At 39.4% G+C, this 23,678-nt stretch overlaps 1 protein-coding gene and 1 long non-coding RNA gene across 15 annotated transcripts in view; one reads left to right on the plus strand and one right to left on the minus strand.

Moving 5' to 3' along the window:
* The window catches only part of LOC138620904 (uncharacterized), a 100,103-nt gene that overhangs the window by 42,500 nt on the left and 33,925 nt on the right, over positions 1–23,678 (minus strand). The gene's annotated exons all lie outside the window — the stretch shown is intronic.
* map2 (microtubule-associated protein 2) overlaps positions 1–23,678 on the plus strand; it is an 84,100-nt gene that overhangs the window by 21,513 nt on the left and 38,909 nt on the right. For all 14 annotated transcript variants that reach the window (XM_069698535.1, XM_069698520.1, XM_069698525.1 and 11 more), the window contains exons 2-3: positions 2,457–2,509; positions 13,348–13,483. The gene's annotated coding sequence lies outside the window, so the exon portion shown is untranslated. The remainder of the gene's footprint in view (positions 1–2,456; positions 2,510–13,347; positions 13,484–23,678) is intronic.

A 23,678-nucleotide genomic window follows, 5' to 3' on the forward strand; every position in this document is an offset into this window, starting at 1 on the left:
AAAAAAAAAAAAGGTATTTGTGAGTGTTGGTGTGTTGAGAAGTTCTGTTGTACCATTTCGATTGCTGGAAGTTCAGGCATTGGAGATGAGTCAGCTTTTATAAATTGTCCTTTGAAAATTTTAGCCATGAATTTTGAAAACTTGACATTTAGATGACGAGGAATGCGACCCTGCATGTTTTTTTTTTTTTTTTTTCTTCCCCATTTTGGTGAACATTTTAGCAAAAGGCAAATGCAACAATGGATTTAATCAGATGTTGTAGTCTTATAAACCCTGATTTTTCTTAGTGCTTGAAATGAAACCGACTTTTGTTGCTTCTTGTTAGCGTTTTTGTATCTTACCTTTTTGATTTCATTATGTTTTTTGAATGTTACATTGACTCTCAGCACAATGCAGCAGCTGGTCAGGGACCCGTGAGCTGAGGCAGTGAGTTGCACAACACCTTCAGCTTGTGCAGGGAAGCTTATGGCATAAGGTGTTGGAGGGAAGACAACACCAGACTGTTGAAACTTTAGATGGAGGAATATAAATTCCCTGATTGTGCCCAGGAATCTTTTGACCCTCGAACACATTATTTTTTCAGGAAATCTCCTAGATGTGCTTTGAGCAAAAAAATAAAAATGGAGGGTTTTACTGAGGATCTCAATCAGCTAAACCTTCCTAAAGGAGGTGCTGCCGGAGTCCTGGCTTGATGCTGAAAGCCATTCAGCCATTCAGTCTGTGTGCGCTCAGTGCCAAGAATATGAACAGTGCTCTTGTTTTATGTCGAGGACATTCGGGCGCTTTGCACCAGAATTGCGCCTTCCCTTTCCTGTTTTATTATATTCATGGGCAGAATATCAGGTAGGAGATGATGTCTCTACCACGTGCATGCAATAACACGGGTCTGTATTTATTGGACGTTGATCTTTGATGTGCTCTCGACGAATCAAGGATGTGGATCAGTAGTTCCATATTGAGGTCATGGTTACAAACACATTATTTGTAATAACCTGCAAGCAACATCCAACAACGAAGTCGTGAACAGGATTTCTTTACATCATACCGATGCTGAAGGAGCTAAGGTCTACAGTTCAGTCAGAGGTCAATGAAAGGGCTTCGGTAGCATTGTAGCTGATTGCATTTTTCTGGAGTTTAAAACAGATGGGAACATATCTATATTTGTGTTTTTATAAATATTCAACCATATTGTGTTTTTTTTTCTCAGCATGTCAAATCTCACGTTTTACCCACAAGATTTAAGTTGTACTGTCTTGGCAATATATGTCAAATGGACCTGTGTTAAAGGCCTCATCCAATATGATAGGATCAGTCTTTATGATTAGATGAGGTAAATGCTGGCAAAAGAACGTTTAGGCTGCTTCTTCCGCTCACCTTGTTGTCTCGGTGATTTAGGGAATGGACATATGCATCGAGTAATGACACCTGATCCCTTTACCCCAGTTCAGGAATGAGAACGTGTCAATTTCCCGATGAATTTTTCCTTCATTGGAAGGAATTGAATATAGGAAAACTTTTGTAAAAAAATGTTTTTATACTGATGAGTTAGATCGACAGTTACTGCTGTGGTTTGTGTGGCCTACAGTGTCTACATGCACGAGTATGTTGGGAATGGCTGTTAGACGAAAGCCAATTAGTGTGTGTGTCTGCTCTTGTCTGCAACTGTGTATCTGATAAATGGGGCTGCAGGTTGTGTTTATCCTTTCATGAGGCTTTCTGCAGTGTGTGTGTGTGTGTGTGTGTGTGTGTGTGTGTGTGTGTGTGTGTGTGTGTGTGTGTGTGTGTGTGTGTGTGTGTGTGTGTGTGTGTGTGTGTGTGTGTGTGTGTGTGTGTGTGTGTGTGTGTGTACGTGAGAGAAAGAGAAGGAAACGGCAGCAGGGGAGTGGGGATACCTGTTAATCTTTGTGGCTGCTGTCAAACGAACCCTACACGTGGTATTAACAGGCACACACACACACACACACACACACACACACACACACACACACACACACACACACACACACACACACACACACACACACACACACACACACACACACACACACACACACACACTGATAAGCGCTTCTTTTCTTACTGTCACTTCACCTCCTTCCTTTCCTTTAGATCTACAATTGATTGCAAACCACTATCAGTCACACTCTCCCTCCTCAGCCACTGCTCACTATTTTCTCACCTCTGCTTCTTCCCCTTCCTTTGCATCTGTCCCTAAGATATACTGTCGGTATGTGGGAGCCAGTGTGTGTGTGTGTGTGTGTGTGTGTGTGTGTGTGTGTGTGTGTGTGTGTGTGTGTGTGTGTGTGTGTGTGTGTGTGTGTGTGTGTGTGTGTGTGTGTGTGTGTGTTTGACTGAGTTGCTACCTGCCACTGCACTCCCAAAGTCCTGGCAGCCAAATCTAATCTCTCTCTCTCTTTTTCTCTTCTTTCCCCGCTTATCCTCTCTCATCCTCTCAGGTCTCGGATGTTATCCTTTCTTCTTAGCCGCAGACAACATTTCATCTAGCCAGGTGAGTCTCCCAGTCTCTCCCCCATCTCCCTTTGTTTTGTCATCTCACCTTCTGTCTCCCTCCCTCCCTCCCTCCCTCTCTCTCTTCACCGCCATATGCCTTTCGGTGCTGCTGCAAAGATGCTGCGTCATTGTGCTGGTTGTATATCGACACAATTGTTGTTCCACTGTAGCAGAAAAAAGCAGATGCATTTCTGTTTTGTCCCACCTGTTTCTCTCTCTGTCTGAGTCACCACGTCGTACCGGGGGAACGTGTATTTGTGTATGCATACGTACGTAACTTCATGAATGTATGAATATTGTGTTATTAGGAATCCAATAGCCCAAGCATATCGAATGCTGTGCATTTGTGTCTGTCATTGGTTCACTATTTGTTGTTGAGAGCATGTGCATGAAAACAACAGGCTTCACTCGTGGTTTGTGTGTGTGGACATGTCTAGACGCTCCCAGGCTAGTAACACCTTCATGTGGTTCAGGTGCAGAGTGGAAAGGCACATTCTCCCCACTAATTGAGACTCTGTAGATTCACTCTATTTGTCCAAATTATGGTGTCGAGGGGAAGTGACAAATCAGAAGGGTAAAATACAAATTGTCGAGCTCCCCATTCAGAAAAAGATTAACTCCCTGACCTCAGATCTTTTGCCTTTTTATCTCTTGGCCGAAGCAGCATATTCTGGCTGGGCTGGTTGGTCTTTCAACCACTTTGCACACAATTGCACACCAGAATTACTCTCCTTTTCTTTGATGTCATTACCAGCACATCAGCATTTAAAATGACTCTTTATTGATATGAAATGCTTTGATGCCAAAGTGTTAAAAGGTATTCTGCTCTGGTATATAAATGTAACATGGTGATATATGAACAAGTCATAATAATCCAGTCATTTAATTTATTGAAATTTAATTTAAATTACTAAAATAAAATATTAAATAAACAATATTAAATCAAACAACTCCCTGTAATGGAAAAGGGCTTCTGGTAATGCCCATCCCAGAGATCTATGCAGCTTTTAGCCTTACAGACCATTATTTTGGTTTGCTGGACCATATGGTTCAGTGGCTTTGGCTGTCATTAACTGTCCTCATATAAAACCATGGGCCACTGATCCCACAGGCTAATTGCTTTCTCTCTGCCCAGAGTGAAATGGTGGAGAGACAAATGCAAATGGATGACGGTTGGAGCTGATATTGTTTAATATAGCAGGCCTTTGTTTATTGCTGTTTAGTTTGTTCATCTGCTTTATATTTATATCACATTAGCAATGTTTCTAATGAACATTGTATGAGATGTTACCGTTATCTGAGTCTTTGTAATGCAAATAGCCGCAATTTGTAATGAGTTTGCAACTTTCAGATACTTAGACCAACAAACTTTAAATAATGTTCTTCTGTAAAACGTCGGCCAGCCACTGCCAGTGGAGGAGCGAACACAAATCATTGCTGTGAGTTTCCAAGTCTTTGTGTTCCCAGGAGCACTGTGGCCTCAATATCAACAACGACATGACTCTCGCCAGACTTGGTGGTCCGATCAAACTGAGTAACTGAACATGGGCTTTTCACGAAGGACTTAATTAAGGATCTGAATACTTTTGTAAATGAGAGATTTGATTTGGGGATTTTTAACAAATGTGCAAAAATGTTTAAAGACAAGTTTTCAGTTAATTAGTGGGGGTTATTATTGAGTCTGTATTGATGGGAAACAATCGCAGTTTTATCAGCTTAAATGAAATCTACAACAGTGAAGTGTATAAAAAGAGAAATTTTCTGAATATGAATCTACTGTGTGCAACTAACATGTGGACCTCTGCATGAAGTAGCTTTTTCATCACAGACAGCACATCAATGAGCCTTTCCTCATATTTTATGTTTTATTCATTCACACTCGCAACAGGTGACAGTTTTCACTGGCAGCTCTTCATACTGCTGTAATATTCACATGAATCAATATTGATCATTCAGCTCCTGTGTACAATTTAGTGTTCCTCACTGCCCCTGACTCTCTTGCTCTGTTAAAGACACACAGTAGACATTAGCAGAGTGCTGTTTGTCAGTTTTCAGCAGCAATGTGTACATTCAAACACAACGAGAGTATGTGATGTGAAAACATGTAAGCTTCTCTTTCCCCTGCTGTCATCATGAGGTAAACCATTTGTGGCATTTCCCAGCAGGTGTGTTTGACCTTCTCCTGTTTGTTTAGCCTCTCTTTACCTGTTTGTTCCTCAACGGGCATCCCACAAGCAGGTGGCTAACTCAGAAAGGCAGGATATCCTTAGTCATTTATCCACATATCAATTACCCAGGATCTACTACACACACACATACAGCACTATTTATTATATGTAAATATGAATACCTTCTTGAAATGTGCCCTGTTACTTTATGAAAAATATCTAAGTTTATTTGACCTCAGGACATTTTCCAGCATCTTAAAAATAAAGAATCTGCACCAGTTTTTATTGCCCTGTTCAAACCAACCTTTTTTTGTGAGCATATTAAATAACAACCGAAATATGGAAGTTTTACATTTTTGGAAAGTATCAGGTAGCTTACGACTCAATTGAAGTTTATCGTAGTTTTCATTATCGTACCAATACAGAAGCAAAGTATAATTTGTTCTAAATTCCCAACAGTGATTTTAAAGCATTTTTTAATATGGTGTCTGTTAAATTGATTATTAGTCCTTTCCTCAGGCTCTCCAGATAAGTGGACATTAATTTATTATGCCACTTGTTGATCACAAGTGCACAAAGCTGAATAATGTAGATAAATAATTGTAAGTCACCAACATCAGGCTCACCACAACCAGGCAGAGGTATGGAACAGCATAAACAGATGAGCAGTATATCCTCTGAGATAAAAAGCATTTCCACGAACATCTGAATATTTTTTTACACTTTTATCAGGTATAATAACAGGCTTACGAAGCTCTGGTAAAATGAACAGTGACTCTACATCACACAACAGAGGCCTCATACTTTAATAAGAGAAATGTTTTTTTTAAACTGTTATTCAGCTCCACCGGCAGCAACCTCAATTTTCAAGCCTTCTCCACTCACAATATTTAAATTTAAGAAATAAAATATGATTTCCAATCAATAGCCGGAATAATAAAGCTGAAGAGAGTGAGACAGTTTGTAACAATATGCTGTAAGAGAGACAGTTGGAGAGAGAAAGCAATGTTCGTAGTGTCAGCCACTGCAGCAGTGATGTAATGGCTCAGACTCCCCCCACTCCTCAGGCGAGACTCTTTTATTTCCCTCCTTTGCTTTCCTTACCTCCCTCACTCCCTCCCTCCCTCCCTCTCTCTCTCTCTCTCTCTCTCTCTCTCTCTCTCTCTCTCTCTCTCTCTCTCTTTCTCTTGGCCAACTCTCCTCTGCATCTTTTCATCTCTTTGTCTCTTGTTTTATTTTCATCTCACTCAGCTACCTGACTGTCATTCACTCCCCTTTGCCTTCTTCATCTTTCTTTTTGTTGTTGTTTAAGGCGCTCCTACATATTAAAAGGAATTGTTATGAAATGCATGCACATAAAAAGCATTTTAATCTACACAACTATTGGCAGATCTTTATCTTTGTCTATATCAGCAGTATATATATATGTATATATATATATTTTTTTGGATATATGAAACGAAACTCCCAAAATTGTATTGGGTGCAACATGTTTTAATTTTAAAAATCCAGAAAGCAACAGTTCACAATTAAAATATATATACATATATACTATATATTACATGTTATGCAACAAGTCGTTTCGACCCAGCGATCTGATTGGTCAACTGTACATTTGGAACGTGTTCATATCAGCATAAAGCATCACACCCTGCTGATCACCAGAAATATCACTCTGAGTTCTTAATGGGAATATAAAATTGGAATTGAATTTTATACAATGTTGTTTCTACTTGTTATAGGCCTATTAAATGGGAAACATTTGTCAAATTCGGGTCCCTTTTCAGAATAGAATTTGGAGAAGTCAGCTTTCCCTTTTAAAATAAAAGTTTTAAAAGCACACGCAAGAAGCGGGCCACCTATTAACGACAATATTAACGGCAAAAGCCATGATGATCCTTTAACGTGTCCAAACAACCAGTGGGAAAAGATGTTAATGTATTTTAACACTATATATTTTATCTTAGCCTAATAGTGTCTGGGTGTTTGCTACTAACATATTGCTGACAGCAAGGGAAAAAGACGACCCTTTGAACTTTAAGTTTTATACTGAAATTTGGGCTTATCTGGACACTTAAAGGCTGATTACAGCAACATAATGGCCGCTGTTGGCATGCACTTCACAGTGGCTGCAGACATACGTCACCCCAAGGTTATCTACAGGGCCACCTTCCTAAAGGTGAAGGCTCAAACCATAACACATGTTTCTGCATTACATCTCTGACTAATGACAAGTTGGTTCACTATGACTTGTCTACTAATGCATAGTTGACTAATCGGGGCAGCCCTAGTTTAAATATGGACATATTTGACAATAGGAAATGGTTTTGCTGCGCTTGGTTTATTTGGGATAAATTACAGTTAAACTCTGGACTGAAGTTGCTAGAAAAGAGGGGAAATAAGTTGAGACCTTTTCACCCCATATTCTTTTTTCTTTTGTAATAATCGTATTATTATAAACAACCTCTTTAAGACTGGGTCATGAACAGTAGCTGTAATTAAAACTGAATTGAGTTTAAATTGACAGTTTTCAATAATGGACATAAATGCTGTATTGTCTGAGTTTAATCGACTAAATTAATTAAGTTAAGCTTAAATAGTGTTGTACTAGGCCTGGAAGGAATTACCTTCCCATAAAAAGACACACTAGTTTATACTCCTATAATCAGCTCATTTCCTACTTAAATATCGGTTCTTTCATTCATTTCTTTAACTACACAGTATTTCAGCCAGAAACCAGAAACTGTTATACCGGAGTATGCCATCTGATCAGTCAACGCATTTCAGCCAAAAAAATGCCAATTAGTGTGGATGGGGTGGCAATTTCTTTGTAAAATTAAATATCAGGATGGAATTATTCTTTTTTATTTTTCATCTTGCAAATGAAATTCTCACACCTAATGGATCTTTAAATTCACCACAAAATTATTGTAAAAACAGTGTTTCAGTTGTGTGTCCAAAGGCAAGTTCAGACCAAAGATTTGTGAGGAGCTGAGTTGAAACCTGAAACAACTTGTTGTTCACCAGTGTGGCAACATCCTGAAACCTGCCAGTTTATACCAAAGCAACTGGATGAGACGGAGTAACATCTCCATAGCAACCACTCTCTGTACTTTCATTTTAACTGCCCGGCATTTTCCTAGCTGGATATAATTTGTAGTATTTTAAAATGTAAATAAGGATAGTGAAAGTAAGTTACTTCCAACAGTTGCATATTTATTACTGATGAAACAGCAAAAACATTAAAAAAAAAAAGAAAAGAAAGAAAGGCTGGTATCATTTGCATACAGCTGTCAATCAAATAAAGTCATGAGATGATCCTCACAAAACTCTGCCTTGTTGATCAGCTGACAGTTTGCAAATGACGTGACCAGCTGACTTGCTGCTATGAGCTGATTGGTAGTGAGTCCCAGGTGACACCGTCGGCTGGCCGGAGTCGCTCTGAAACAAGTCAGGTGACACTGCTGCAACTTTTCCCTACAACGCTCTAAAATGTTTCATATTGTTGCAAATCTTTGGTATAAAATGATAGAAACTGAGGGTGAGGCACACACACACACACACACACACACACACACACACACACACACACACACACACACACACACACACACACACACACACACACACACACACACACACACACACACACACACACACACACAGATTCCTACAACTCCAGTAGATCATGGCACCCACTAATTCTGAGGGAGAGCAGGTTAATGAGGAGAAGGATGATAAATGTGAGGCTAATAGAGAAGAATAATCACTTTTCCCAGCTTAAGCTTTGGAAAAATTCTGTTGAATAGCACAGATTTTTCATTTCAGTAACAATTACATAAAATAATGATTTTTATCACAGGACAAAGTAAGTCAACTTGAAATAAATGGCTGGATTAGAGCTATTACACTAGAATTTCATATACGCAATAATGATCTGCCCCCAGGGCCATTTCATGCTATCTGCATGTTCACATGTGTCAGCGTGGATCCACTTGGCGTAAACTTTGTCTTCTGTACTGCACGAAGCTTGCTGACCGCGACTTGTCCTGTGCCAGGAAAACAAAATGGATGTTTGCTGTGCAACGGATATTAAATGGCCCTCGTGTTTATAATTCATCATATAACGAGTCCGAGGACACAGAGATGGCGTTAAACTCCTGGTGAAACCTTTACTTTGAATATGCCACCATCACTTTCATGAATGTAGGCCCCCATTTCCACCTTTGTGAAGTGATATCACCAGCAGCCGTGAGAACAGTAGAATAGGTCCGTTTGTAATTGAAGTAGTCGCTACCACTTTGCTTTGCAGCGATGGCACCCAAACACAATGGGATGTTCCAAATTCCCCAGAAACCCGGTGCTCTCTCCGCCCATTGTGCTTTGGACGGGAAGGCAAAAAACACTGGCTCACATCCACGTAGGAGACCGTCACGTACTGTACCCTCAAATTATTGTATGAATAATAACACGTGAGTCGTCTGCTCACATTCAAAGTCGACATCGGTCAGCACATGAGGACACTGAAACCATTAATTGTCCATAAGATTCACACACAGTGATGTTTAAAAGTAACTACTGACATGTTTACAGTGACACTGCAAACATGCTGCTATTTTTCAGGTGTGCTGTAGTTTAACGTGCTCAGCAGCTTGTTTCAGCTAATTCTGCTGCCATCAAATAAACTTTGTACAAGCTTTGTCAAACACCAAAGTTCTGGGCAACTTAAAATTTGGATTACGCAAAACTGAAGGTATTTTTGTGTCTTATTTAATAAAAGACTGTTTTAGAATTTGTAAGTAAAAAGTATGGACTTAGAATAAAATATATTTTTACTTACAAACTCTAGTTTTGATTGCAGTGCGAGACATTTGCTGTTAAATTTGTGTTTTATATGATTGTATTAAAAAGACACAAAAGTACCTTCGTAGCTAAATGAAATGTTATAGTTTCACCAAAGCTACAACAATTCACCCTGGCAGTCAAATTAAAAGTGAATGTGAACCCCTCCAGCAGCTAAAGAGGATCGCCAAAGTAGGATTCATGGATTTCTGTACAGAATTTCATCGCAGTCCCTCCAAGACTTATTGAGAAATTGCAGTCAGGACTGAAGTGTTGGACTGACAAACACTGAACTTGCTGCTGGCCTGGCTATAAACGTACCGTAGGTTGGACTTCTGTCCGTACCCACACAGGTTGTCGTGACACTACATATTGTGAGAGTTTTAGTGCAGCATTATGCAGGCAGAGGTCAAGCCTTAGCTTTACATAGCCATGTGATTCACAATCAAACCTTCTAAGAGCAGATTTTACAGTACTACTGAAAAAATCCAAAGCACTAAACAAATCTTTCTTGAAAGTCCTTCAGGAATCAGCACAAATGTCTGAACTCCTCACACAGATTCATCCACAATACATGAAGTCCTTGCACTTTCAAAGCAGCTTGGTCACTTAAAACACACACACACACACACACACACACACACACACACACACACACACACACACACACACACACACACACACACACACACACACACACACACACACACACACACACACCACCCCCTGCAGAATGCATTAAATACAGGCTGACAGGTGGCTGCTGGATGTGCAGTCCCCGGAGACAAAGCACTTTCATCGTATGTGTGTGTCTGTGTGTTCAAGTGGCAAGGTTGCATAAGAAGCAAAAGCGACCTTTACATTGGGAAAGGAGAGAAGAGCTTGAAATTATGTGTTCTAAGCTCTCAAACACTTTCTTAGAGTATGTTTGCATTTGTGCATGCGTGTGTGCTCTCATTGAAACATACATCATATTTGTGCATTAAGTTGTTAAACACAATGCACGCATTTGATGTATTTGTTATTTCGGTTTGGTTTAAATGAGAATAATATCCTAATATCACTTTGTTAGCAGCAGGACTGAAATTTTAAGGTTTTAGTTTTTAAAGTCAGGTAAAATATTTGGCCTAATGATGGGCCAGTTATCAAATAGTTTTATACCCTGATGTTTGGATTGAGTTCCTAATAAAGTACATTTTTGGCAGCCTCAGATCTCATGTAGATTGTGAAAGTGTAAAAGTAAGAAGGACAACCCTGGTGGTCTAAATGGCCCGTAAAAACAATTTTATTTCTCCATAAAACAACTTTTCCTCCTCAAAAAATAACTTAAAAGCAACCCAGGAGCCGAGTGGTTCGGGTGCTTACCACATGGGCACATCCCATCAGCTGTGTGTCCCTGGTACAATTCCTGACCAGCCGGACCTTTACTGACCCACATTTCCTGTCTCTGAACTGTGACTATCTAAAACAAAAAGTAAATGCACCGAACATCATGAAGTATTATGATAATGTACAGCACTGTGCCTCTTTCCTGATGTGTTTTGTCTTCTGGTATAATACAGTATGCGATGTGTGGGAAACAACGTGAATCACGTGACCCTCAGTTGCTGTTGAGCTGAGGCAAAGAATAAAAACGGGTCTTGTGCTTTTCTAAACATAGTTGGTTCCTAAGCTCCGAGGCTTCGGCTCTCTTAGCCAAACAGGTGGGCTCAGATTTGAGTTCGGTCACTCTGCTCTTTCTATTCCTTGTGAAGTTCAACAACAGACTGAGCTGAGTTAAGATGGTGCTTCATAATAGACAAAAACCTGAATATCTTGGTCATATTGCCACGTCTGTGGGTCTGAAAAATATGCAAGAGTGTAACTGGAGGTCATGTCAAACAGGCATTTAAAAGAGAAGAAGACTTCCATTAACTGAGCCATTCCTGTTTCTGTCCAAGAGCCCTGATCCTTTTAAGCTAAGTCAATTTTTTTGGTTCGTTCGTTTATTTTTTGTTTTAAGGCAAAAACTGACATTATTGTAAACACTTTCATGAATTGTCACCATGGAATTATTGAAAACATTGATGACTTGTGTTTTTTCTCAGAGGACTTTCTGCGCTCAGTTTCTGATCCACATGTCCATGCATTAGCTGATTGGTTCAGATTATGAACATCTGTCGAGGAGTGGGTATCCATATAGAGTCTAAAGAAAATTATTTAATCAATTATATTCTTCTTGGTTTCTTTGAAATGCTGGAGAAAATTTGTATTTCGTCCTGTGGCTAAATTAGCCATACAATTTGAAATATTTTGGGCACTACAACAATAGACAATTATCTACATCTGTCAAAGTGTTTTATACCAATTTTAACACTTAAACACTTTCATCTCTCATGCAATATTCTCATCTACTTGTAGCCATTGTTGCTGCTTGAGGGAAAATATTCAGTATTTCTTCAATCCTGAACAGAGCTGTGCAGTTTTGGCCCATTTAACATTAGTAGTGAAATGGAGCAATTATTCTTAGCCTGCAGGTATTTTTGCCATTTTTGCCTGCGGGTAGATAATAATAACCTGATTTAAGCTCAATAGGCAAACATTGAAATGCTTTTTTTTAAAACGATGGTGTAACTAAATGTATGTTATTGCTGGCTGTGATTACAAATCCAGCTGCAAAGAGCTGTAGAATGAATGTGAGTAGTGGAAATTCAAAAACTTAATTCTGTCGTTTGTGGTGTTTTAGATTTGTAGAGTTTGTTGTAATATATAGTCGCTTCAGAAAGTATTCAGACTCTTTCAGATTTTACACACTTTACAATGTTGTAATTTTGATTTCAAACAGATAAAATTGATACTTTCTTCTCACCAATCTCTTCTCAATAACCCATAATAACAAAGTAAAAACATGTTTTTAGAAACTTGGCAGCCATTGCAGCTTCGTTTCTTCTTGCGTAAGGAGAAGTACCTCCATAGCATGATGCTGCCACCACCATGCTTCAGTACAGGGACAATGAGCAGATCATGAGCTGTTCCTTGTATTACCCAGACATAGTGCCTTGAGCTCTTCCCAAAATATTTCAGTTTTTGTCTCATCAGACTTGAAATGTTTTTTTTTCTGATTCTCTCACTCTTGTAGATGCAAGTTGGCAGTCTTAACATGCAGTCAGTAAAATTGAATACTGTCTGAAGCCACTGTAGATGCAATTGTGGAGGTGTTGTTCCATGATGTTTGGTCATTTGTGTTTTCCCATTGTTTAATTATTGATTCCAACACGTCACCATGCATCCATCTGGGTTCTGTACACAAACAACAAATGGTTGTATCGAACTGTAGGAGTTGATTTGCAAATGTTTTCTATTATGGCCAGTTGCACTCAGTTTCAGTTCATCATATACCATCTGTATGAAGCCAATAGTGTCTAATAGCACCAACAACTGCGAATTAAAAGTTTCCTTCGTGGAGTTTACAGTGTTAAGTTTGTATTTAAGGCTGCAGTTTGTGGTACTGCTGAGTTCCACTGCACTGCGTGGTTGAGTGGTGTTTCCTGATGCTTGGTGAGAGATTTGTCAGGAATTCTTCATGTTTTGTGTCTAATATGTGTGTGATAGTTCATAGAAAGTCTGAAAACATAATGAACTGATTCTCTTTCTCCTTTCCTTTTCTTCTTTGCTTGTCTAAGATTGCCAAAGAATTAAAAACCCTGTTTGCTGTGTGATGTCTTACTGTTTAATTAACCAGCTGCTCCCCCAGAGAAACAAATCACAGGTGTCCAGATTGGTGTAGACAGGCGCAGGTTACGTAAAATCTGAAACAAGTATTGATCTTCTTTTTCATTGTCAACAGGTGCAACTAGGACCCTGTCTCCCTTGGGTTTTATTCTTCTGACAATATTGACGTTAATCTTGTCGTATTTGGAGAGAGGACAGATTCTTTGACTCCAACTTGACTCATCCTCAAAAGTCCCAGACCAACTAACCAGGTAAAGACTCCACCATATGTGCATACATACATGCCGTGTTGCCAGATCTGCTGGCTGCTTTAGTCATAGTAAATACCATCTTGTTGGTCTGAAAACTAAGCCCGCATCAGTAACAGCAGCTTGTGTTGTTACTTGCCATTGAATCTTATTTTTGCCACTTGCCCTACACACAGAAAATCCGGACAGTAACATTTTCAGTGGAGACATAAAGACATAGTTCTACATACACTCCTAAACTCATGCAACGCTACTGCTAAGACATGTTAGAGCTAAAACACTACATGGACAGAAAGGACATGAGCACACCTATAGTAGGGCTCCTGGTTTCACCCTCGGAGCATCACAATCTTTCCTGACAATATGATGATGTGAAATAAAGTATCATTGCACACCAGGATTGGTGCAAAACGTCACCATGCCTGAATGAATGACACCAAAACATGCCAAAACTTCCTATAGAATCACAGCGAGGCTGCTCAGAACCACATCCATCCATTTGTCCTCAACTTTTGAGATGTGACGATGTGATATCTGTCAAAAAGAGACATTTACAGCAAGAGAAAGAGAGAGACAGAAAGAATGCCTATTACCTCCACAGATGAAATGGCCGTGTGGGTGGATGTACATGTGAGTGCAGGCTGCTAGGAGCTATGAGTGGGAAGTGGGTACTGAGTGGGAAGAGAAGAGCTGCTTTAGTGAGACAATCAGCACCAAGACCCACTGAAAGGCAGTCACGCTTTCATGGTTTCTCTTTGTTTTCTGCGCCTGTAGAAAGAGAGAGTTCCAGGTATTGCTGTTGGTTGTGGACAGTAGATAAGTCTCTTTGCAGTACATGCGTGTATGTATGAGGGCCAGTAGACGATTTTTCTGCATTGTTTTCCTGCAAGATCATGATGTACCTCGTTACAAGACTGCATAGAAACAGGATAGAATAGAGTGAAAAGACTGAACAGAAAAGGGATATTATGAACAGACGTAATAAAAACAGGCTTCAGCAACTGATGCAAATGATTCCTGAAGAAGCTATTAGATTGTGTACTGCAATGGTTTGTGCCACAATATGAATTACATACATTTTCATAGTAACATGAGAACATGTTTGCTCATTTAGACCAAATAAAGTAGGTACATCTGTACACTGGAACAAGATAATTTGCTTGAAGACCACAAAGGTTGAAAAAAAGAAAAAGGAAAACAGAGCATATTATGAATATTTATATGAATCCGGTTATATTATATTTGGTGTCATAACACCTGGAATAATGAAGAAAAAGGGCAATTACTTGATTAGAATATTGTAAATAAATGAATAAGGAAAAACTGCAGGAGAGCCCAGATGTGGACAAATGAAAAGAGCTAGTGCAGAAAATTTCAAATATGGAGAAAACAACTTATGTCTGTGGCTATATGGTAGAGAAATCATGGCTGTAATAGATACAATAAATATTGAAGGTTTACTTGTGTGATTTTACGTTTAGATTTGATACAGTATGCATGCTGACGCTGAGTTAAAAAAATATATAGGTAGGTATTTGTAAGTAAATACCTCCATTTTGGCTTCTGAAGAACAGTTAACTGTGCACTTAGCTATAAGAGGCCCCGTTTAAGTGTTTGAACAAATGGCCAAGGCGGTCGTCTTTTCTGAGAAGAATCAGGAAACAACGGGTGTCTCTGTGTTGCATCCTGTTCTTTGCATCATTGTTCAATCACAGGCTTTTAAAGGGCTAATAACATTACTTCTGGATTGATGCTGCTAAGAGGCATTATTTAATGCTGTTCAACATCTTTTTCGCTTTCTTGCCAAAACTCCCAGCATGCATATTTCTCAGATGTTGAGCCTTTGAAGCAGCATTTAGAGCACACCTACAACCTTTCACTGAAAGCTGCTCAAATAAAGTCGTGTTCAACAGCATCTTGAAGAAGTTATGAGATGAGTTTCTTTTCGGGTTTTATAAAAATGGAAGATGTTGAGTGAAAAATAGACACTGACATGCCAATTTTAATAATTCAACTTCCTCTGTAAATTCTTCTTCAACTTTTTTTTGTGTTACTGTGAAGTTATTATTCACAAAGAATGAAGATTTCCATATACTGAAACAGCTGGAGGAATAGTTTTACATTTGGGAAACACATGTATTCATCTTAGGTGGCACAGTGGTGCAATGGTTAGCATTGTAGGCTCACAGCAAAAAAGTTCTGGGTTTGAATCTGGGCCTGGGCCTTTCTGTGCGGAGTTTGCATGCTCTCTATGTGCCTGCGTGGGTTCTCTCCGGGTCCTCTGGCTTCCTCCCACCATCCAAAAACATGCGACTCAGGTTAATTGGTTGTTCTACAAATTGCCCTGAGGTGTGAATGAGAGCGTGAATGGTCTTTGTTTCCGTCTGTCTCTGTGTTGGCCCTGTGATGGACTAGCAACCTGTCCAGGGTGTACCCTGCCTTCGCCCAATGTGAGCTGGGATAGGCTCCAGCCCCCCCGTGACCCTGTTCGGGTATAGATAATGGATGGATGTATTCATGTTCTTGCTGACTCGAAGATTAACACCGCTCTCATATTTGTTCTTGAAATATTCAGCGGGAGCCAGCAGCCTGTCAGCATTAAGACTGAAAACGCAGGGAAACAGCTAGTTTTAGTGGTAACAAAAGAAAACTGACCACCAACACTTCTAAAGCTTAATGAACAAGTTCCATCTCATTTATTAAATCCACACAAAAGTCAAAATATATTACAAAAAAAATTCCCTGTTTGGAGTTGTGAGCTGGACTGTGTCTTGGCTGAGACCAGTTCCTTAACAAGCTGGCCCTCGAGGGAGTTACCAAGAAACAGTCTGCCACATAACCCCTGAAAGATGGTGGTGTTTATTACTTCTATTTTTGTATGTTTGCATGCTAAGCCACTGTATGCCAGTTGTCTGCTGGCTCTACCTTACATACGTTATATATAACTTTAATACTTTTATGGCACCGACCGAATTGCTTCGGTACTACCTAGTGTCAAAAAATTTTGGTCATTCAGTGTTTTCAATTTAAAATACACGTTTTGTTTCATTAACACAGGACTGAATCTCGTCAGTATCAGTGAGCTAATACAGCATTTCCAATACATGGGCTCCACTTGGGCAGCCCGATGAGGCGGATTAAATCACTCGGTTTCATCTTAATCTTACATTAGAACACCTTATTTCACTCTTTTTGAACTCACCAAACATTTGCATGTGAACCATTTAGTGCACTTTGGAAAATTGTAGCTTCTATCGCTAGCATGCATGTGAGACAGGGAAATGTTTTAATGGTACGTAGAGAATACAACCCGGGTTACACTCTTCCCTCCTTAAACGCAGTTAAAAAGTTACGATTTATGTGATAATGCGTAATGTGTAACTGGTGATGACATCAAAGTATCAGTATCAATATCAGCAAAGAAAATCTGTCAATCTGTACACTATAAGAATTAGTGGAGTGCCATATCATATCGTTCACGATGATACTGGTATAATTTTCAACACGATAGAAAAAAATTCCTATCTTGATAAAGCCGATATTCCCACCTGTTGATGTAATGACACCATACCAGTAGACAGCATAAGTGTATGACTAGAAGCTGCTGTTTTCTACAGGTTTTCAGGTGTTAGAGTTTAATTGACGGTGTGTGGTCTGTGGTCTGTGTGCGCCTAAAGGGCGGCTCCGCCCACGCCCCACGAACACAGAGCTCAACAGGAGCTCAGGTGAACGACTCAACTCCTTATGAAATAAAAGTGCAACAAAAGCCCAAAACTCATTTATTAATGGACAAATGTCAATGTCAAATCAGTCCAAATAAAAAATTTTATCTGCTAATTACGCTGTTTACACAATCTGAATCTCACTTTGAGTTTCTGTTGTTTACAAACTACCGACTGAAAGATAATTTTTGTTTATTTTTTTACTGAATATTTGTTGGCATATTGTTATGTTTTTGCTGACACCTAAATCTGTTACACTTATCTTGTTGAAATTGTGTGCTATTAGCGTTAATAATAAAATATTTTTTCAGTATTTTATCATATTGTCAAAAATATTGTTATCGCAAAAACACCCAGAGGTATCGTCATATCATTTTAGGGCCAAATCGCCGATGAGTGTGTTTCTCTAAGTGTTGACCTGTTGCTTTAACCATGTTTAGACTAAGCATGACCTTGCGTTGGAACAACTGCATGCCTGCGCACATACGCCCGACTTAACATACAATATGGAAGACACATGCGTGAACATATAGTGTATGAGAGAGCACACACACACACACACACACACACACACACACACACACACACACACACACACACACACACACACACACACACACACACACACACACACACACACACACACACACACACACACACACACACACACACACACACACATACTTCTTACATCCCCAGTCTTTCCTGCTCTCTGGCTCCTCCAGCGAAATGGCCCTCAGAAGAGAGCCCTGCAATGCAGCATCTGTGTGACTCACACACACACACACACACACACACACACACACACACACACACACACACACACACACACACACACACACACACACACACACACACACACACACACACACAATGAGATGGCAGCATGTGAAAGTGCTCAGATCGTAGGAGGAAGATGAGGCGATAGAGAGCAGTGAGGAGAAAAAAACGAAGCCCGATGAAAGGTGGAGGAGGAGGAGTGAGTAGGAGGAGGAACAGCGATGGTAGGAGGTGGAGGAAGGTGAAGAGGAAGAAGAAATAACAGGTGGAAAGAAGAACTGCAAGGATGCTAAGAAATCAGACAAAAGAAGAAAAAGAAGCAGATAAGAGCCTTAGAAATGACAAATGGACTTCTTAATTAACTTGCCGATTACTTTGTCTGGCTAGAATTTTTATGGCTGATGAGTTCATAGACAGTTTATCAGTTTCGCTCCAAATCTTTGAGCTGGACACACATTGTGATGCGTGCTTGTATTGACAGGAGGGTAAATTGCCTTGAAATGACTAAAAATAAACCAGAATATTCTCTCCGTTTGCAAGTTTATCTTCAGGGAAGTTTTGGATTGCTACATGATGTCATTATTAGATTTTGCTTTTCTAAATTGCTGTTTTTATAGTTAAGAGCTGTTATACCAGATCAGCCTGTAATTATCCTGCAATCTGCATGATAATTTGTTGAGCTAATATAATTCATGTTAGTTTATAAAAACTCAATACAAAACAGCACTCAACTGTAATACTACACTGCAGTCATCATAAAATTTCTGATAACATTTCCAGCATGACTGACTGATATGAAAAATATTTTTAAATGTTTTAAGTCATTGAAAGGTTAAGAGGCATTTCAGCCTTATTTTTTATTTCCACCTGATTTGAGAGGGGACTGGTGGTAGTCATGATGCAGTGGAACACTTTCAGCCTCTGGAAAAACATACAATTCCACTTTACCAAGCTCTTCTTGCTGTGACGAGTGATACGTGCATTTAATCAAATTTTTTTAAACTTTAATAGTCTCTGTCTTAATGGACTATATTTATGTTCCAGTCGGACAGCCCACCTGCTATTTGGAGGCTATGGGAATGCCCGTGTGGGGCAAGTGCTGAAACAAGTGTGTGTGTTTGTGTTTTGGTTTGAATCTACTTATAATAGTGTGTCCTTGCCAGTTCATCTTCTTTCTTTTGACTGCAGCTCTGTTGTTTTGTACCGATTGTGCCTCATTGGGAAAATACTGATGATAAAAGTAATATCACTTCACCCTTCCCTCCCTCGAAAGTTACTGTCAATGTGCCCTTCAGCAAGGCACTAAACCCACAGCCTTTTAAATACTTTTAAATACTCAGTGGATGACAACAAGCCCTGTGGTTGTACCGGTCAGCTGACAGTAGAAACTTCTTAATACACCAGAGGGATGACAAATAAATGCAAAATACTTGCCGGCGAATATTTCACATAAAAGCTTTTCATACCAGCAGCGATGTTAATTTGTGACAGTTATTCAAAAGAAGGTTCAAATAAATTCGCACCTGCTTATTAAAATTATGGATTCAAAATTGCAAAAATATTATATTAAAAGTATTACGCTATACCGCTGTCTGTGGAAAATGTCAATACTGCTGTGAGCATGAAAACACAGAAACAGTCAACCATGATTCAGACGTCTGGACAACCAGGCAGGCAACAGGGTTTTGTTTGGGAATATTTTGGGTTCAGATTTGATGTATACTTCTTTACTTTGTTTGCTTTTTTTCATCAACAGAAACTATAAATGCAAGAAAGAAAACTCTTAATATTAAATATATTTTCATGGTCTGCCCATCTGTCCATCTCTGAATAACCCACTTCTTTTCTGAGCATCAGTTTTTAGCGTGACAGTCAGGAGAGGAAAAGTACCGAGTGATCTATTCTGAGGACAGTGAAGAAAATTGCCTCTCACAGCAGCTGTAGAGAGTTTTTCAAGTTTTCTGATAAAAAACAAAAAACAATATACTTTTTTTCCTCATTAATGCTGTACTTAAACGTTACATAAAACTTAAAAAAAAAAAATGCAGCACATGTACTAAATTATTTTCATCACCTTACATCAAGGTGTTGGAAAACGCAAATTTCCGGTTTTCATTCATTCCTGTAAAAGGATCAGTGTGCCAGAGAGATGTGAGTGAAAGGATGAGACGGGATTCAGATGTTAAACACTTTCAGGACGAGTAACAAAGTTGAGCTGCCGAGTGTAGCGCGCCCACAAACGATGGACGTAACACGCCTTCGCTTGACACTATGAGGCAACTGCTACTTATTAATGTGCACTGTAACACAGATCCAAATGTGAAGCAATAAGCGCAGATCACAATTGCACTGTACATATGTACATGTTGCCGAGCAACCACTTTAATCATATTAGGATTATAAATATCTCATGCAAATATTCAGCCTCCTTAGCAACTAATTAATGTTCTTGTCGCTTGCAGCTTCCTTTTCTTTTAAAACACTGCTGTTGTGCTCTTGAAAAACACAAAGCTTTGTAGAAGCATAATGTGTGTTTATGGTTTCATTTTACCGAATTATACTTTTAAGCTGTTACAAAATCATTGTAGCCTCGTCACTCACCACGTGATTGTGCAAATGTAAATCATGTGAAAACCTTTCCACATATTTTCCGCATGTTATTACATGTTGCAATATGAGGTAAACATCTGTCAGTACGTGTGATCACAAGTGTCCAATGTGAAAAAAGTGGGAAACTCGTGTTTTTTCTGTCCACACCATTTTAATCGATCGCCTCAAAACCTGGGTTGGCATCAAAGATGCTGCACTAAGCTGGTTTTATTCTTACCTTTTAGAAACAACCTTTCTCTTGCTTCTTCACCTTTGGATCTAAAATGTTTAAAATTTGCATTTGATATTTACAATTAAGTCAAGCTTTTAAAAGCAGGTCAGGAGTATCAAGTGCTGGGGCTTTGGAAATGTGGTTTTGACCTTTAATCGTATTACAGAAGGTTCTCCTGGAACGCTTTAGAAAATTATGTTGAATATGATAATATTATGACAAAGCAGAATACACATAAGTTTGTGTGTCTACAAAATATGTTTTCCTTTAAATGTTCATGAAAACTGATGGCTAATGTCATTAATTATATTATTCACAACACAAAAACATGATAAATGATTGAACATAAATCAACAGCTGTAGTGTTTGGATCATTTAAAAAAATATATGACCTATTATACCTCAACAAAAATTACAGAAATTACAGTATAACACTCCCTGTTGACATTAAAGAGTGCTGAGCTACTATCCTACTTTGTAAATGTCCAGTTGCAGTGGTGCCCAGTTGTGCTCTTCTCCTCACTATTTAACTCCATTGTTCCCTGACATAGAGAGAGTACCTATCAGCATCAACCAACCCCCTGGCAGAGAGCCACAGGCTTTTTGCCAAGTGCAACAGACCTGCTGTCTACTGAGAAGCCCGACGTCTCACTCTGTAATATCACCATTGCTGGACTGTACATTATCCGAACAATATATATCATTTAATCTACAATTGTCTGCTCATCACTTGTCCCCTTCACTTCCTTTCTAAACAGATCTCAACAAACCTTTTTGTTTTTACTTTTCTCTTCTTGCTTGGTGAGATCAACCCTCCCAATTTGCTCTTGTCTCCTGGGCACCCACTGCTGCCATTTTTACATCAGACTTCGGGCCAGTATTTTGTCCTAATGCATGTCATGTTGTTTCGTAGGGAAGAATCCCTGTAGTGCGCTGCAGCCCAGTTTGTCTTTTAGGCTGATGAGACGAGTTGTTTCACATAAATTATGCTAATGTAGACTATGGTCCCAGTTGTTTTCGTTCAGGCTTTAACCCAGAAGGTGGTGCTGTTTCATTCATCCATGCAGCACACCCTTGTGCATAAACATGCACACCGTACGCTAAACACTGGCATCAGCATCTCGACAGGCCTCCAGGAAGCAACACCACACATCCCCTTCCCTCTGCTCCACATGAACCACTGACACCCTGAGTCTGGCCCCTAGTCAGGATGATCTCGTCTGGAAATCGGCCACAGAGCGCAAAGTGACCTTCATCATCAGACAGACAGCACATAGACATACCATCAGGATATCAGCCTCATCTCTGTGTTTAATATTAGAAGTGCTCCTCAATGGAGGCTTGAACAGGGACACAGTAGGTGAACACGTTACAAAAGAGACAATGAAGGGACAAACCAAAATATACTGCTGTGGCTTTTGGACACAGGCAGAAGGAGTGTTTTTTTGTAAAGCCGTGTTGTGTGTTGTGGAGCCTTTGTAAAGGTATCATTCACACTTTATTCTACCATTTATAAGACATCATCGCACAGTTGTGCTTGAGTCCCCCTTAAGTGACAGCACTGAATGTTACAAACACTGATAATTATGCAAAAGTGTAGCTATGTTTGTAATGTTCCTCTGAGGACACTAGTTACACCTGTGTTTTAGAAAATTAAAAATCTTAACAATTATTTCATTTATTGCTGAGCTATTCCTTACTCCCCTACTGAGCTGAAATGAAACATGTGCACTGGAATAACATAGCAAATATTGGACATAACTGCGGTTCTACGAGTATGTTCAGTAAACACAGTGACCTCTGTTGGCCGTAGTAATTATGATGGTAGCAATGGAGGAAATCAGATCAGATTAGAGTCTGCATGGGAGGAAGTGGTTGGAGGGATCTAATAAAGGACTTTCACCCATCTGTGTCCCGTGTGAAAACAACAATATGTCAACATTAACTTATCTTGATCTGAATACTTAAGTTAGTTTACGTATCGATTTAACTATTGTAATGTATATTTCGTAACTTAGGTGATGCTCATATGCAATTTATGTTTCTACTTATCTAACCCAGACTATGACCTTTTCCTAAATCTAACACATTATTTTTGGTGCCTAAACCGAACCATCTCATAACCATGTTAACCAGCATGTTTTTTATTGTTACCGTGACAATGAAGGGCCGGTGTGCCTGGTGCTGGTACTCCAACAGTCCTATACGCCCTTGATAACGACCCAATAAGCCCAATAATAATAGATGGAGGAGGACCCTTACCAGCCACTTCTTTGTTCCCAATAATAACTGATGACAGCCAATTATGGGCTGGCAAAATTTGAATCGGATGCTCATGTCCTGTACATAACCTCAGTTGTCCATTAATGGGTTACTTTGACAATATATGAACAAAAGATTAGATGTACACTAATTTCTATAATTATTTGTGTTTATTTTCCTCCTTAACACAAGTATGTGGACATCATTTATTTCAGTCTTTTAACATACTCGCACAAACTGCAAAGGTACCCCCCGGGTACATGGGCTCCACCCTTTTCTATTTTATTCTGTTCCATCCTGTATTACTCTCTTGGTGGGTGGACAGTGAGCGGTAGTATTGAATGAACCGAATGCAGTGACTAGTGCTCACTGTAGCAGTACCTTGGTCTCAGGCTACAGTTATTGACTCCTGTTTTCTCCAGCAGACTTCCCTTTATCTCTGGATCTCTGTGGACTGCAGAGCTAAATGACAAATTGCTCCCTCACACACACACCATTTTGCACAACTACACACTCTATTCTGCAAAAGCTTGAAGTGCGACCGTCCACAACCTTCCTGTAAAAATCGCCAATTCCTTTTCTGTGTTTTTTCTATGTTGTGTTTGACTGTGGG

Source organism: Brachyistius frenatus, unplaced genomic scaffold (genome assembly GCF_029030835.1).
Source record: "Brachyistius frenatus isolate BFR_SWC_R1_liver_20210118 unplaced genomic scaffold, ASM2903083v1 Contig_27, whole genome shotgun sequence".
NCBI classification, from domain to species: Eukaryota; Metazoa; Chordata; class Actinopteri; family Embiotocidae; genus Brachyistius; species Brachyistius frenatus.